This window comes from Bombina bombina, chromosome 10 (genome assembly GCF_027579735.1).
Source record: "Bombina bombina isolate aBomBom1 chromosome 10, aBomBom1.pri, whole genome shotgun sequence".
NCBI classification, from domain to species: domain Eukaryota; kingdom Metazoa; phylum Chordata; class Amphibia; order Anura; family Bombinatoridae; genus Bombina; species Bombina bombina.
This window is the reverse complement of record NC_069508.1, coordinates 213264408-213283383: the sequence shown is the minus strand read 5'-3', so window position 1 is coordinate 213283383 and position 18976 is coordinate 213264408. Positions and strand designations below refer to the sequence as shown.

The 18976-nt window shown below is 33.2% G+C and overlaps 1 protein-coding gene across 1 annotated transcript in view; it reads right to left on the bottom strand.

Moving 5' to 3' along the window:
• The window catches only part of DNAJC6 (DnaJ heat shock protein family (Hsp40) member C6), a 328505-nt gene that overhangs the window by 178440 nt on the left and 131089 nt on the right, over nt 1–18976 (bottom strand). The window lies entirely within an intron of this gene.

Here is an 18976-nt window from a genome sequence, read left to right as displayed (position 1 = left end):
AGGATTTGAACAAGGATACCTAACGGAACAACTCTTTGAATACTGCACTACAACACATCCAAGAATCCCAATACTATACACCACCCCAAAAATACACAAAACCCTACACCACCCACCAGGGCGGCCCATAGTCTCCGCGGTACAATCACTCACACAGCCAGTGGCACAGGTAATAGACATATTTCTTCAACCCATTGTCAAGACTGTCAGATCATTCATTTCAGACACCAATGACCTTATTAGAAAGATGAGGGATGTGCGTGTGGAGACTGGGGACATCCTGGTCACCCTGGATGTCAACAGTCTCTACACTATCATCCCACACGATACAGGACTCTTGGCTACTAAACAACACCTCATAGACAGTACACTATATGAGGGACCGCCTATTGACTACTTGTTGACACTAATGGAATACTGCCTCACTAGGAACTACTTTCGCTTTGAGACAACTTTCTATTTGCAACTCACAGGCACTGCGATGGGGTCTAATATGGCCCCATCGTATGCCAACATATATATGTCTCAATTTGAGAACCAATTCCTATGGAGCACTGACACATCGCAGGTTGTTTACTACGCAAGATACATCGATGACGTGTTCATGGTGTGGCGTGGCGGACAACAGGCGCTGCTAGAATGGTTTATGAAATGGAACAATACCCCTACACCAGTGAGATTCAAGATCACGCACCACCATAAGGAGATACAGTTCCTAGACCTCACTATTTACATAGATGGAAATTCCCTAGGCACCACACTCTACAGTAAGCCTACTGATAAAAATTCCATTTTAAGTGCAACAAGCTGTCACCCCCCAGCCCTATTAAAAGGGATAGTCAAATCACAGATGACTAGAGTAATGCGCAATAATTCAAACAGAGCCACAGGGGTCTCACAGCTACAGCTCATGCGGGACAAATTCTTACAGCGGGGATACAAGCAACAGATACTTGATAGTACCCTAAGAGAAGTCCTTCCACACACACAGGACAGTCTGATATATAAGGGGAATCTGACAGAGAAGCTGAATAAATTGATAATGGCAACAACGTTTTCACCAAACACCACACAAGCTGGTAACATATTAAGAGATCACTGGCCAATAGTACAGTCTGACCCTAAATTGACCTTCACGCACAACCTGACACCAATGGTAGCATACCGGAGGGGAAGTAACCTCAAGGACAGCTTGGTACGCACAGACCCTAAATCAAGCTACATGGATACTGCCCATACTAACATCAAAGGCTCATACAGATGCCTAGGGTGCACAACATGTAATGGACTCATAACAACTAAAACCTTTCACCATCCTCATACGAATAAAGTATTTAAGATCAAGCACTCAATATCCTGTACTACAACATTTGTAGTCTACCTATTACTCTGTCCATGTGCCCGGTTCTATGTGGGCAAGACGAGCGGAACACTCCGCGATAGGATGGCTAACCACAGACGGGCAATACGATTGGCATTAGAACAAGGAGGATCGGATCAACCAGTGGCCAGACATTGTGCCAACATGGGACACCAGGTGTCCACCATCAGATATATCCTGATTGACCATATCCCCCCCCTCGATAGGGGTGGGGACAGAAACAAGGCCCTGCTTAGAAGAGAAGCTGAATGGATTTATAGATTGGGCACGGTAGCCCCAGGAGGGTTAAACTCACCCCCAGATTTTAAAACGCTCATTTAAGCTGAGATACATACTGGGCCATGGCAAATACACCTTGAGTAATTGGTGACAATGTACTGAGGGTCAGGCCTCTTGGGGGGTAGACCACGCAGTGCAGGGTGCACTATCTGGTGTTGGGGGAGCCATGGTAATGATTCCTCCAATGCAATAATACTCGGTATATTAATGCCTATAGCCAACAAGTTCTCATGTAGTCTTAAAACACTGAGCTTTCTTTACATCCATGGCAATCACATAGAGATCATCCATTAACACCAATCTAAGGTGACAATCTCAAGGTGCGGAGAATAACCGAGAGGAACATCAGAAAAGCCATAGGCCGAGGAACCATGGGCATATAACCATGACAAGGGATGACATCAACCATGGAACTAAGGATGATACCCCATACACCCTAGGGTCAGGTTGTGCCTACATCATGAAATAGGGACACTGTACTAGGATTGTCTAACTACGATGAAACCAAAGGTTGCATTAAGGATGGACATCACTATATAAGCAATATGACACGGAGCAACTATATGGACTTATAAGGCAACAATAGCTTTCTTTATTATACATTAAGAGAGCTAAGATGTGTGTATTAGATGTAAAGTGTATACAGGCACAAGAGAGATAGATACAGTATAATTTACAACAAGATCAAAACCAACTATACATTACTAAAGTTAAGTGTGCAATGCAGCAGCAACAAAGAGGCTGCTGTTTATTTATTTATTTACTAGTTATTTTTGTATTTTTGTATCTTCTATCCATGTTAGATGGTTTGATGCTTTTATTTTTCTGTTATCTAGGTCCAGTGGTGGGGACCTACCACATAATCCACAAAGCCAGCTTTAGAAATACATGTACCATACTCGAGATAATATACAGATACTATATACAATAAGAGCCAGAGAATACTGTTCAGCCCCTATATATGCCTTTAACTAACACACTCTAGGACAGGCATAAGAGATATGTAGATGTATGAAAACCAGGTTAATAGTGAGACATGAAGGCAATATGTACCGGCTATAGGATAACGTGTAATCTGAGACAGGTAAACCAATAGATCAATCCGCCTAAGTAGAACTGGCACAACAAATGGTTACTATGACAACTATAATATGACAGCAAGTTCTATCGAACCTGTCACGCAGATCATCGCAGCAGGCAGCAGTAACAGGCGAGTAAGGGAGATGTAATTTAGATAACAGGAAGTAATGTACATATGTATATATGAGCTTAGGAGCAGTGTATGAGGCACTGGCTAAATAAATGTACGCAAATGCTACAATACACTTAGAGTGTGATACACTGTCAATAACGACACAGAGATTGAAACATTATCACACATTTAGTAACTTAAAATAAGTAACACAGTATTCTTGTATGTATACAATAACACTATAAGTCTTTTATAAAATCGAGGATACCGGATATAATATTACACTTTACACTTCCGGTCCTCACAGTGGAACGCAAAATATGCGGTCCACACACACACTGTTTGGCGTCACCACACTGAGAAATTTACACACACAGGTATTTTTGATTTATTTTTGATTTGGTTAATGAGCAACATGCTTCTATTTAAGTTTGTTTGATGCACTGTATGTTTATGCTGATGATGGGGTAGATTACCCCGAAAACGTTTCATTAAAATTTACTACGTTTTTTCACTAAAAGACCTGAGAGTGCGACCATTACTTTTGGATTATATATATAAAGGTATATGTGCGTGTGTATGTATGTATATATATGTATATATATATATATGTGTGTGTGTGTGTGTGTGTGTGTGTGTGTGTGTGTGTGTGTGTGTGTATATAACACATATATAAATATATGTATATATATATATATGTGGGTCGAAAGAGAATATTCTCAAAAGTAAATAGGCGCACTGCTATACAATTATGAATAATGTGGTATTAATATACTGTATGGTGTATACAAAAACAAAGTTCAAAACCAATCAGTTGGTACAGGTTAGTTCTTTCCCAGTAAAGTTCTGGTATAGGGTAAGTGATAGCGCTTACCAGAGCCAACCTCAATCCTATGAGGTAAGTGATCAGCAATGGAGTATAGATGATCCCTTTGGAACTGTGTGCTCTCCTGGAAATCTTTTGGTATCTGTTGCTCCTTGCCAATGAAGATCCTGGACTCTCTTATGAAAGCAAGAATGATTCTTTGGTTCTCTCTATGGTATTTGTTGAAGTCCTGCTGGTTTTTCGAGGAACTTGTTGGTGAAATGGCAATCTTGGACTCTCAATGGATTCCTTCTTCTTTCAGAAGCTTGGATGTCCCATATTCTCATAGATTGTAAACCTTTCCGAATTTGTAATTTGTAATCCTCTGAGCATGTATAATGTCTTACAGAACCAAAGAATCATTCTTGCTTTCATAAGAGAGTCCAGGATCTTCATTGGCAAGGAGCAACAGATACCAAAAGATTTCCAGGAGAGCACACAGTTCCAAAGGGATCATCTATACTCCATTGCTGATCACTTACCTCATAGGATTGAGGTTGGCTCTGGTAAGCGCTATCACTTACCCTATACCAGAACTTTACTGGGAAAGAACTAACCTGTACCAACTGATTGGTTTTGAACTTTGTTTTTGTATACACCATACAGTATATTAATACCACATTATTCATAATTGTATAGCAGTGCGCCTATTTACTTTTGAGAATATTCTCTTTCGACCCACATTTTATTCAGTGACACGGGTACACTGACTCACAATTTAGGCTGCACGCTCAGTTTTTATACTTATCTATATATATAAGTTTTGGTGCACTTCCGACCAACCAAGTGAGTGCAGTCTCATAAAATCATCACATCTTTAATCACTGAAAGATCTTTTTTATACAATCTATAACTTACTAGCTATTTCTCCTACAGTAGTTTTAGCGCTGGTGACCCCCCTTTCTTCCTCATATATATATATGTGTGTGTGTTTATGTGTGTATATATATATATATATATATATATATATATATACATAATATATTTATATATATATATATATATATACACATATATATAAGTATTTAATAATATATGTATAATATATTATGTACGTCTGTATGTAATTATATATATATATATATATATATATATATATATATATATATATATATATATATATATATATATATATATACATATATATGTACCCAATATATATTATACATATAAAATTAAATATACTTATATAAATTGTATATGTATATACAATACATATATAATATATATATATATGTATATACATACATATATATATACATATATATATATATATAATTATAAATATATATATTATATATATATATATATATATGTATATATATATATGTCTGGCCTGGGTGATGGTCTGGATGGTGGTGTGGACAGTGGTGGTTGGGTGATATACAATTATTAAAAAAAAGACAGTCATTCACATACCTCATTCTTTTATTAATAATGAATAATGTGACAGGCTCAGCTAACAGTCTGTCTCACTGTTTCTCTAGTCCCTCCCTGGACCCTGGCTGGCTGGCTGCTGCTGATTTGTGACAGTGTAGATTATATTTATGATGACTTTGACTTTCAGCACACACACACTTGAACTTCACAGTCTGTTAAATTAAAATAACAGCATCATCATTATTATTAATTCAAATTAACAATTTTTAATTTTCACAAAGGGATAAGCAGTCAGCAGACTAGCAGTGGGCAGCACGCACTATTAACTTATTGCAATGCTGGCTGCCTGGGCTGGCTCCGCTGGGCTGGCTGACACAACACTGACAGTCACTGTCTCAGACTCTCTCTGCCTCTGCGGCGCTGCAATGACACTGACTGAACTGAGCGGGTCTTCTCTGGCGTGATGACGTCACGCTCAAGTGACGTGACCCGCGTGATCACGTGACGACGAAATTGGTCCGGCCCACACAGGCAGCAAGAAGATGCAGGACGTCACTTCAGACTAACGGCAGGCAGCGCAGAGAGAGAGGCCCGGCTCCGCACACTGTGTCAGGATCAGAAAGATGATGATCCGATCAGCTGGCAGAGCCTGAGTTGAGCCTCAGCCTCACACGGGCTATATTAGCTAAACAGGGGCTGAACTTGTGTTGGGTTAGGGTAAGCACGCAGCTAGCAGAGCCAGGCATAAAAAAAATTGTAAAGAAAAATGCAAAGGCTATGTCCGTTTTTTTTAAAATAAAATTACCGGGCAGTAGCCTGAAATACCGGACAGTCCGGTCTAATAACGGACACCTGGCAACCCTAATCACATGACAACAACTTTTCTGCAATCACATGACAACTTCCTGCAATCACATGACAACTTCCTGCAATCACATGACAACAACTTCCTGCAAGCATATGACAACAACTTTTCTGCAATCACATGACAACTTCCTGCAATCACATGACAACAACTTCCTGCAAGCACATGACAACAACTTTTCTGTAATCACATGACAACAACTTCCTGCAATCACATGACAACAACTTCCTGCAATCACATGACAACTTCCTACAATCACATGACAACAACAACAAGCAAACATTAAAAATGTTTTAGGGGTCCAAAAAGATTTTCAAACACATGGGGGACAAATTATCAAGCTCCGAATGGAGCTTGATGCCCCTGTTTCTGCGGGAGCCTTCAGGCTTGCCAGGAACAGCAGTTATGAAGCAGCGGTCTAAAGACCGCTGCTCCATAACTTGTCCGCTGCCTCTGAGGCTGCAGTCTGCAATCCGCCCAATCCTATACGATCAGGCTGTTTGACACCCCCTGCTAGCAGATGATTGGCCGCAAATCTGGTGAACTGCTTGTGCAATGTTAAATGCCTAAAGCGTATGCTGTCGGCATTCAGCAATGTCTGTCGGACTTGATACCCTACAGCGTATCATGTCGGACAGACATTGATAAATTGGCCCCAGAATTAGAATAAATGTATTAATTTGAGGGACTGTAACCCCTATTTTTATTACCACCAACCTCTTAAGTGCTGTACCTTATTATAAAATAACTTCAAATGGTTTATGAGGCATTCAAAAGAAATCTGAGCACAATTTACATGCATGCTCCATTCTCATGAACAATTTCATGTCCTTTTTTAATTAAAAATCAACAAAATAAATGTTTTCAAAATATCAATGTATTCAATGACCACTTTGATAAAGAATATGTTAAGCATCAAATATTATTATGCACACCAATATATATCTACATCACAGCTTATTATATACATCACAGCTTATTATGCACATCAATATATATCTGCATCACAGCTTATTATGCACATCACAGCTTATTATGCACATCAATATATATCTACATCACAGCTTATTATGCACAGCAATATATATCTGCATCACAGCTTATTATGCACATCAATATATATCTGCATCACAGCTTATTATGCACATCAATATATATCTACATCACAGCTTATTATGCACATCAATATATATCTGCATCACAGCTTATTATGCACATCAATATATATCTGCATCACAGCTTATTATGCACATCAATATATATCTGCATCACAGCTTATTATGCACATCAATATATATCTGCATCACAGCTTATTATGCACATCAATATATATCTGCATCACAGCTTATTATATACATCACAGCTTATTATGCACATCAATATATATCTGCATCACAGCTTATTATGCACATCAATATATATCTGCATCACAGCTTATTATGCACATCAATATATATCTGCATCACAGCTTATTATATACATCACAGCTTATTATGCACATCAATATATATCTACATCACAGCTTATTATGCACAGCAATATATATCTGCATCACAGCTTATTATGCACACCAATATATATCTGCATCACAGCTTATTATGCACATCAATATATATCTACATCACAGCTTATTATGCACATCAATATATATCTACATCACAGCTTATTATGCACATCAATATATATCTACATCACAGCTTATTATGCACATCAATATATATCTACATCACAGCTTATTATGCACATCACAGTTTATTATGCACATCAATATATATCTGCATCACAGCTTATTATGCACATCAATATATATCTACATCACAGCTTATTATGCACATCAATATATATCTACATCACAGCTTATTATGCACATCACAGTTTATTATGCACATCAATATATATCTGCATCACAGCTTATTATGCACATCACAGTTTATTATGCACATCAATATATATCTGCATCACAGCTTATTATGCACATCAATATATATCTACATCACAGCTTATTATGCACATCACAGTTTATTATGCACATCAATATATATCTGCATCACAGCTTATTATGCACATCACAGTTTATTATGCACATCAATATATATCTGCATCACAGCTTATTATGCACATCAATATATATCTGCATCACAGCTTATTATGCACATCACAGCTTATTATGCACATCAATATATATCTGCATCACAGCTTATTATGCACATCAATATATATCTGCATCACAGCTTATTATGCACATCAATATATATCTACATCACAGCTTATTATGCACAGCAATATATATCTACATCACAGCTTATTATGCACAGCAATATATATCTACATCACAGCTTATTATGCACATCAATATATATCTACATCACAGCTTATTATGCACATCAATATATATCTACATCACAGCTTATTATGCACATCAATATATATCTACATCACAGCTTATTATGCACATCAATATATATCTACATCACAGTTTATTATGCACATCAATATATATCTACATCACAGCTTATTATGCACATCACAGCTTATTATGCACATCAATATATATCTACATCACAGCTTATTATGCACATCAATATATATCTACATCACAGCTTATTATGCACATCAATATATATCTACATCACAGCTTATTATGCACATCAATATATATCTACATCACAGCTTATTATGCACATCAATATATATCTACATCACAGCTTATTATCTACATCAATATATATCTACATCACAGCTTATTATCTACATCAATATATATCTACATCACAGCTTATTATCTACATCAATATATATCTACATCACAGTTTATTATGCACATCAATATATATCTACATCACAGCTTATTATGCACATCAATATATATCTACATCACAGCTTATTATGCACATCAATATATATCTACATCACAGCTTATTATGCACATCAATATATATCTACATCACAGCTTATTATCTACATCAATATATATCTACATCACAGCTTATTATGCACATTAATATATATCTACATCACAGCTTATTATGCACAGCAATATATATCTACATCACAGCTTATTATGCACATCAATATATATCTACATCACAGCTTATTATGCACATCAATATATATCTACATCACAGCTTATTATGCACATCAATATATATCTACATCACAGCTTATTATGCACATCAATATATATCTACATCACAGCTTATTATCTACATCAATATATATCTACATCACAGCTTATTATGCACACCAATATATATCTACATCACAGCTTATTATGCACATCAATATATATCTACATCACAGCTTATTATGCACATCAATATATATCTACATCACAGCTTATTATCTACATCAATATATATCTACATCACAGCTTATTATCTACATCAATATATATCTACATCACAGCTTATTATCTACATCAATATATATCTACATCACAGTTTATTATGCACATCAATATATATCTACATCACAGCTTATTATGCACATCAATATATATCTACATCACAGCTTATTATGCACATCAATATATATCTACATCACAGCTTATTATGCACATCAATATATATCTACATCACAGCATATTATCTACATCAATATATATCTACATCACAGCTTATTATGCACATTAATATATATCTACATCACAGCTTATTATGCACAGCAATATATATCTACATCACAGCTTATTATGCACAGCAATATATATCTACATCACAGCTTATTATCTACATCAATATATATCTACATCACAGCTTATTATGCACATTAATATATATCTACATCACAGCTTATTATGCACAGCAATATATATCTACATCACAGCTTATTATGCACATCAATATATATCTACATCACAGCTTATTATATACATCACAGCTTATTATGCACATCAATATATATCTGCATCACAGCTTATTATGCACATCAATATATATCTACATCACAGCTTATTATGCACATCAATATATATCTACATCACAGCTTATTATATACATCACAGCTTATTATGCACATCAATATATATCTACATCATAGCTTATTATGCACATCAATATATATCTACATCACAGCTTATTATGCACATCAATATATATCTACATCACAGCTTATTATGCACATCAATATATATCTACATCACAGCTTATTATGCACATCAATATATATCTACATCACAGCTTATTATGCACATCAATATATATCTACATCACAGCTTATTATGCACATCAATATATATCTACATCACAGCTTATTATGCACATCAATATATATCTACATCACAGCTTATTATGCACATCAATATATATCTACATCACAGCTTATTATGCACATCAATATATATCTGCATCACAGCTTATATACATCACAGCTTATTATGCACATCAATATATATCTACATCACAGCTTATTATGCACAGCAATATATATCTACATCACAGCTTATTATGCACATCAATATATATCTACATCACAGCTTATTATGCACATCAATATATATCTACATCACAGCTTATTATGCACATCAATATATATCTACATCACAGCTTATTATGCACATCAATATATATCTACATCACAGCTTATTATGCACATCAATATATATCTACATCACAGCTTATTATGCACAGCAATATATATCTACATCACAGCTTATTATGCACAGCAATATATATCTACATCACAGCTTATTATATACATCACAGCTTATTATGCACATCAATATATATCTACATCACAGCTTATTATCTACATCAATATATATCTACATCACAGCTTATTATGCACATCAATATATATCTGCATCACAGCTTATTATCTACATCAATATATATCTACATCACAGCTTATTATGCACATCAATATATATCTACATCACAGCTTATTATGCACATCAATATATATCTACATCACAGCTTATTATATACATCAATATATATCTACATCACAGCTTATTATGCACATCAATATATATCTGCATCACAGCTTATTATCTACATCACAGCTTATTATGCACATCAATATATATCTACATCACAGCTTATTATGCACATCAATATATATCTGCATCACAGCTTATTATCTACATCACAGCTTATTATGCACATCAATATATATCTACATCACAGCTTATTATCTACATCAATATATATCTACATCACAGTTTATTATGCACATCAATATATATCTACATCACAGCTTATTATCTACATCAATATATATCTACATCACAGCTTATTATGCACATTAATATATATCTACATCACAGCTTATTATGCACAGCAATATATATCTACATCACAGCTTATTATGCACAGCAATATATATCTACATCACAGCTTATTATCTACATCAATATATATCTACATCACAGCTTATTATGCACATTAATATATATCTACATCACAGCTTATTATGCACAGCAATATATATCTACATCACAGCTTATTATGCACATCAATATATATCTACATCACAGCTTATTATATACATCACAGCTTATTATGCACATCAATATATATCTGCATCACAGCTTATTATGCACATCAATATATATCTACATCACAGCTTATTATGCACATCAATATATATCTACATCACAGCTTATTATATACATCACAGCTTATTATGCACATCAATATATATCTACATCATAGCTTATTATGCACATCAATATATATCTACATCACAGCTTATTATGCACATCAATATATATCTACATCACAGCTTATTATGCACATCAATATATATCTACATCACAGCTTATTATGCACAGCAATATATATCTACATCACAGCTTATTATGCACATCAATATATATCTACATCACAGCTTATTATGCACATCAATATATATCTACATCACAGCTTATTATGCACATCAATATATATCTACATCACAGCTTATTATGCACATCAATATATATCTACATCACAGCTTATTATGCACATCAATATATATCTGCATCACAGCTTATATACATCACAGCTTATTATGCACATCAATATATATCTACATCACAGCTTATTATGCACAGCAATATATATCTACATCACAGCTTATTATGCACATCAATATATATCTACATCACAGCTTATTATGCACATCAATATATATCTACATCACAGCTTATTATGCACATCAATATATATCTACATCACAGCTTATTATGCACATCAATATATATCTACATCACAGCTTATTATGCACATCAATATATATCTACATCACAGCTTATTATGCACAGCAATATATATCTACATCACAGCTTATTATGCACAGCAATATATATCTACATCACAGCTTATTATATACATCACAGCTTATTATGCACATCAATATATATCTACATCACAGCTTATTATCTACATCAATATATATCTACATCACAGCTTATTATGCACATCAATATATATCTGCATCACAGCTTATTATCTACATCAATATATATCTACATCACAGCTTATTATGCACATCAATATATATCTACATCACAGCTTATTATGCACATCAATATATATCTACATCACAGCTTATTATATACATCAATATATATCTACATCACAGCTTATTATGCACATCAATATATATCTGCATCACAGCTTATTATCTACATCACAGCTTATTATGCACATCAATATATATCTACATCACAGCTTATTATGCACATCAATATATATCTGCATCACAGCTTATTATCTACATCACAGCTTATTATGCACATCAATATATATCTACATCACAGCTTATTATCTACATCAATATATATCTACATCACAGCTTATTATGCACATCACAGCTTATTATGCACATCAATATATATCTACATCACAGCTTATTATCTACATCAATATATATCTACATCACAGCTTATTATGCACATCAATATATATCTACATCACAGCTTATTATGCACATCAATATATATCTACATCACAGCTTATTATGCAGATCAATATATATCTACATCACAGCTTATTATGCACATCAATATATATCTACATCACAGCTTATTATGCACATCAATATATATCTACATCACAGCTTATTATGCACATCAATATATATCTACATCACAGCTTATTATGCACATCAATATATATCTACATCACAGCTTATTATGCACATCAATATATATCTACATCACAGCTTATTATGCACATCACAGCTTATTATGCACATCACAGCTTATTATGCACATCACAGCTTATTATGCACATCACAGCTTATTATGCACATCACAGTTTATTATGCACATCACAGCTTATTATGCACACCAATATATATCTACATCACAGCTTATTATGCACATCAATATATATCTACATCACAGCTTATTATGCACAGCAATATATATCTACATCACAGCTTATTATGCACATCAATATATATCTACATCACAGCTTATTATGCACATCAATATATATCTACATCACAGCTTATTATGCACATCAATATATATCTACATCACAGCTTATTATGCACATCAATATATATCTACATCACAGCTTATTATGCACATCAATATATATCTACATCACAGCTTATTATGCACAGCAATATATATCTACATCACAGCTTATTATGCACAGCAATATATATCTACATCACAGCTTATTATATACATCACAGCTTATTATGCACATCAATATATATCTACATCACAGCTTATTATCTACATCAATATATATCTACATCACAGCTTATTATGCACATCAATATATATCTGCATCACAGCTTATTATCTACATCAATATATATCTACATCACAGCTTATTATGCACATCAATATATATCTACATCACAGCTTATTATGCACATCAATATATATCTACATCACAGCTTATTATATACATCAATATATATCTACATCACAGCTTATTATGCACATCAATATATATCTGCATCACAGCTTATTATCTACATCACAGCTTATTATGCACATCAATATATATCTACATCACAGCTTATTATGCACATCAATATATATCTGCATCACAGCTTATTATCTACATCACAGCTTATTATGCACATCAATATATATCTACATCACAGCTTATTATCTACATCAATATATATCTACATCACAGTTTATTATGCACATCAATATATATCTACATCACAGCTTATTATCTACATCAATATATATCTACATCACAGCTTATTATGCACATTAATATATATCTACATCACAGCTTATTATGCACAGCAATATATATCTACATCACAGCTTATTATGCACAGCAATATATATCTACATCACAGCTTATTATCTACATCAATATATATCTACATCACAGCTTATTATGCACATTAATATATATCTACATCACAGCTTATTATGCACAGCAATATATATCTACATCACAGCTTATTATGCACATCAATATATATCTACATCACAGCTTATTATATACATCACAGCTTATTATGCACATCAATATATATCTGCATCACAGCTTATTATGCACATCAATATATATCTACATCACAGCTTATTATGCACATCAATATATATCTACATCACAGCTTATTATATACATCACAGCTTATTATGCACATCAATATATATCTACATCATAGCTTATTATGCACATCAATATATATCTACATCACAGCTTATTATGCACATCAATATATATCTACATCACAGCTTATTATGCACATCAATATATATCTACATCACAGCTTATTATGCACAGCAATATATATCTACATCACAGCTTATTATGCACATCAATATATATCTACATCACAGCTTATTATGCACATCAATATATATCTACATCACAGCTTATTATGCACATCAATATATATCTACATCACAGCTTATTATGCACATCAATATATATCTACATCACAGCTTATTATGCACATCAATATATATCTGCATCACAGCTTATATACATCACAGCTTATTATGCACATCAATATATATCTACATCACAGCTTATTATGCACAGCAATATATATCTACATCACAGCTTATTATGCACATCAATATATATCTACATCACAGCTTATTATGCACATCAATATATATCTACATCACAGCTTATTATGCACATCAATATATATCTACATCACAGCTTATTATGCACATCAATATATATCTACATCACAGCTTATTATGCACAGCAATATATATCTACATCACAGCTTATTATGCACAGCAATATATATCTACATCACAGCTTATTATATACATCACAGCTTATTATGCACATCAATATATATCTACATCACAGCTTATTATCTACATCAATATATATCTACATCACAGCTTATTATGCACATCAATATATATCTGCATCACAGCTTATTATCTACATCAATATATATCTACATCACAGCTTATTATGCACATCAATATATATCTACATCACAGCTTATTATGCACATCAATATATATCTACATCACAGCTTATTATATACATCAATATATATCTACATCACAGCTTATTATGCACATCAATATATATCTGCATCACAGCTTATTATCTACATCACAGCTTATTATGCACATCAATATATATCTACATCACAGCTTATTATGCACATCAATATATATCTGCATCACAGCTTATTATCTACATCACAGCTTATTATGCACATCAATATATATCTACATCACAGCTTATTATCTACATCAATATATATCTACATCACAGCTTATTATGCACATCACAGCTTATTATGCACATCAATATATATCTACATCACAGCTTATTATCTACATCAATATATATCTACATCACAGCTTATTATGCACATCAATATATATCTACATCACAGCTTATTATGCAGATCAATATATATCTACATCACAGCTTATTATGCACATCAATATATATCTACATCACAGCTTATTATGCACATCAATATATATCTACATCACAGCTTATTATGCACATCAATATATATCTACATCACAGCTTATTATGCACATCAATATATATCTACATCACAGCTTATTATGCACATCAATATATATCTACATCACAGCTTATTATGCACATCAATATATATCTGCATCACAGCTTATTATGCACATCAATATATATCTGCATCACAGCTTATTATGCACAGCAATATATATCTGCATCACAGCTTATTATGCACATCACAGCTTATTATGCACATCACAGCTTATTATGCACATCACAGCTTATTATGCACATCACAGTTTATTATGCACATCACAGCTTATTATGCACACCAATATATATCTACATCACAGCTTATTATGCACATCAATATATATCTACATCACAGCTTATTATGCACATCAATATATATCCGCATCACAGCTTATTATCTACATCAATATATATCTACATCACAGCTTATTATGCACACCAATATATATCTACATCACAGCTTATTATGCACATCAATATATATCTACATCACAGCTTATTATGCACATCAATATATATCTACATCATAGCTTATTATGCACATCAATATATATCTGCATCACAGCTTATTATCTACATCAATATATATCTACATCACAGCTTATTATGCACACCAATATATATCTACATCACAGCTTATTATGCACACCAATATATATCTACATCACAGCTTATTATGCACATCAATATATATCTGCATCACAGCTTATTATGCACATCAATATATATCTACATCACAGCTTATTATGCACATCAATATATATCTACATCACAGCTTATTATGCACATCAATATATATCTGCATCACAGCTTATTATCTACATCAATATATATCTACATCACAGCTTATTATGCACATCACAGTTTATTATGCACATCACAGCTTATTATGCACATCAATATATATCTGCATCACAGCTTATTATGCACATCAATATATATCTACATCACAGCTTATTATGCACATCAATATATATCTACATCACAGCTTATTATGCACATCAATATATATCTACATCACAGCTTATTATGCACATCACAGTTTATTATGCACATCACAGCTTATTATGCACATCAATATATATCTACATCACAGCTTATTATGCACATCAATATATATCTACATCACAGCTTATTATGCACATCAATATATATCTGCATCACAGCTTATTATGCACATCAATATATATCTACATCACAGCTTATTATGCACATCAATATATATCTGCATCACAGCTTATTATATACATCACAGCTTATTATGCACATCAATATATATCTGCATCACAGCTTATTATGCACATCAATATATATCTACATCACAGCTTATTATGCACATCAATATATATCTACATCACAGCTTATTATGCACATCAATATATATCTACATCACAGCTTATTATATACATCACAGCTTATTATGCACATCAATATATATCTACATCACAGCTTATTATGCACACCAATATATATCTACATCACAGCTTATTATATACATCACAGCTTATTATGCACACCAATATATATCTGCATCACAGCTTATTATGCACATCAATTTATATCTACATCACAGCTTATTATATACATCACAGCTTATTATGCACATCAATATATATCTACATCACAGCTTATTATGCACATCAATATATATCTACATCACAGCTTATTATGCACATCAATATATATCTACATCACAGCTTATTATGCACATCAATATATATCTACATCACAGCTTATTATGCACATCAATATATATCTACATCACAGCTTATTATGCACATCAATATATATCTACATCACAGCTTATTATGCACATCAATATATATCTACATCACAGCTTATTATATACATCACAGCTTATTATGCACATCAATATATATCTGCATCACAGCTTATTATGCACATCAATATATATCTACATCACAGCTTATTATGCACATCAATATATATCTACATCACAGCTTATTATGCACATCAATATATATCTACATCACAGCTTATTATGCACATCAATATATATCTGCATCACAGCTTATTATGCACATCAATATATATCTGCATCACAGCTTATTATCTACATCACAGCTTATTATGTACATCAATATATATCTACATCACAGCTTATTATCTACATCAATATATATCTACATCACAGTTTATTATGCACATCAATATATATCTACATCACAGCTGAGATAAAATTGATGTAAGATACGGCTTAACAATGTATCAATACGTAATGATTTGTCAATTTTTCATTGGCTTATTAGGGAATGCGTCTATGTACTTTGCCACAGAAAAATAATTATTGATTTAACGTCCCTTTTCAAAGTTGTAAGAAGGAAATATTGACGTTCTGATCATATCAAGGACATCTACCAAAGGCACTAACAGTATCACTGCCCAGTTGACAAATAGTTCAAATTATTACTGGATGTCTCCAGGGATAAGACTGGAACCTAAGTAAATATATTTTCCAAACACCAAAATCAAGTTTTGAATTGTAGAAATGAAAAAAGGTGAAATTAAAAAGGTCTAAATATAAACTATATTCATTTAAAAACGAAACTTTATAAGAGTGGCACCTGAAATTGAAAGCATTAATCTAAGTAACTCGACCACAATACACAGGTCAGTCCATGAAATCACTGTTAAGGTGCCAGGTTCCTCGAGATGAGGCTGTTGCTTTATATTTATGCCAGGTTCCTCGAGATGAGGCTGTTGCTTTATATTTATGTCAGGTTCCTCGAGATGAGGCTGTTGCTTTATATTTATGCCAGGTTCCTCGAGATGAGGCTGTTGCTTTATATTTATGTCAGGTTCCTCGAGATGAGGCTGTTGCTTTATATTTATGCCATGTTCCTCGAGATGAGGCTGTTGCTTTATATTTATGTCAGGTTCCTAGAGATGAGGCTGTTGCTTTATATTTATGTCAGGTTCCTCGAGATGAGGCTGTTGCTTTATATTTATGCCAGATTCCTCGAGATGAGGCTGTTGCTTTATATTTATGTCAGGTTCCTAGAGATGAGGCTGTTGCTTTATATTTATGTCAGGTTCCTCGAGATGAGGCTGTTGCTTTATATTTATGTCAGGTTCC